This window comes from Oryx dammah, unplaced genomic scaffold (assembly GCF_014754425.2).
Source record: "Oryx dammah isolate SB20612 unplaced genomic scaffold, SCBI_Odam_1.1 HiC_scaffold_7020, whole genome shotgun sequence".
NCBI classification, from domain to species: Eukaryota; Metazoa; Chordata; class Mammalia; order Artiodactyla; family Bovidae; genus Oryx; species Oryx dammah.
In genome coordinates, this window is record NW_024076742.1 from 1 (window position 1) to 1,777 (window position 1,777).

At 40.7% G+C, this 1,777-nt stretch overlaps 1 pseudogene; it reads right to left on the reverse strand.

The window, feature by feature from the left end:
- Nucleotides 1-114: 114 nt before the first annotated feature.
- Nucleotides 115-1,385, reverse strand: LOC120860057 (annotated as a pseudogene).
- Between the last annotated feature and the right edge of the window lie 392 nt (nt 1,386-1,777).

The following is a 1,777-nucleotide window of genomic DNA, read 5'->3' on the forward strand; positions in this document are numbered from 1 at the left end:
CGACATTTGGAACACTGGTGAAAACTCTTTTCCCAGTGCCCTCTATAGTGACATCTATATGGTGCTGCAGTTTTACAAATTTTGAGACAAAATGGGCAAAGCAAATTCTTAGTGTTACCATGGTATGCTCTGAAATGTGCATCCACATCTGCAAAAAATGATGATCTGTAACTGCAAACCTGGCATACATAGGGCATTTCACCAGGCTTATGAGTGTCTTTCATGTGCTCTAAGAGAACCTGATCTGTCTCAAAGGACAATTCACAGATTTTACAGACTGCGGAGGGCTCCTGGGGAGTGTGGACACTTTCAGCGGGACACTACAGCTGGAAGGGAGTAGGAAACTGGCGGTGGCAGTGCTGGCAGGTGGTGTGGTTTTTCCAGCTGTCACCTCTCAGCCTCTCAAGTTCCAAATGATTCATAAACTTGACATTTCTTAGAACTTTCCGGCAGCTGAGGCATTTAAAAGCTGTGTGAGTCTTTGGTTCTGGCTGCCCAACCCCTATATGCTCTCCATAGTAGAAGTCACAAAGTAACACAATCAGATTTCCTCCTGTGGCATCAACAATCTTGTTTGGACTTGCTAAACTTGGAAAATCAGTTTTTGTCAGTCCATTTCCCCCTAAAAGTCTTACAGGCTTGCAATGAACACTGTCCTTTGGAAAAGGTGTTGGACAAGGTTCTCCATTCTGAACATGACTTAGTGAGGTATGGATATGGTCTGCTGTGCTTTGCTGAGTAGTCACTGGATGAACAATACCTGAAGGGGAAAAACCTAAAGAATGTTCCCCTATCATGCCATTGCTGAGTTTAGGCCTTTTGGGATTTGTGCTGTTTGTTTCCGAAGTGAAAACTTGCTTTGATACATGAAGACTTTTATTCATATCTCCTGCAGAAACTGCTGTTGCCACTGGATGCTGCAATGAACTTGTGAAGGCAATCAAAGAAGAACATAACTCCTTTGAGAAGCTATTACGTACTATTTGTGGAGAAATATTCTTATAATCAGCTTGAGACAAAGGCTCAATAATAACAAGACTATCTGTTGATCTTGATTCAGAGTCAGAAACTGCAAGACAGTCATTGCTTCTGATGTAGGAGTCACATGACTAACAGGCTGTAATGTGAGCGTTACCTTTCCTGAAGTGACCATACCTTTTTCTCCTTGACCAAGAACCTGGGGTGACTCTGTTCAGTATGTTTGAAACGACTGGTTTTGAAGCTGAGGTCATCCCAACAAAGATCACATCAGCATCTTCATTTGCATGTTCCACTCCAACCAAGATCAGTTCAGCAGCATCATCATCTACTTGCTTGGTTTCTTCCTCACTTTTTGGGAGTTCTGGCTCTTGTTCTTCTTCACATAACTTACATGGTGGTTCCATATTGTTAATACACTTTTTCATTCTTACAGGGTGCAGCCACAAGTCCCAGTGCTTCCTTTATACAAACTGCCACCTAAGTATAAACATACTAGATATTAGTTAAGTACAGAAAAATGTGCAATTTGATTATCTCCAAAACTCTAGGGTTAGTTATAAACACCTTTATCTTACAGACAAAGACACTAAGTGTCAAAGAGACTGAATGACAGCTGAAAAACCTATGACTACAAGTCTACATGACGCTAGAATCATAGCTTTGTCCCATGTTCACTTTAATCTCTATTTAAAAAAAGAAAGAAAAAAAAAAAAACACCACCATTACTGATCATTAGGTGAAATCACATGTAAAGCACGAGTAGTTTTACAAAAGCACTATGGTACAGTGTTGAGAA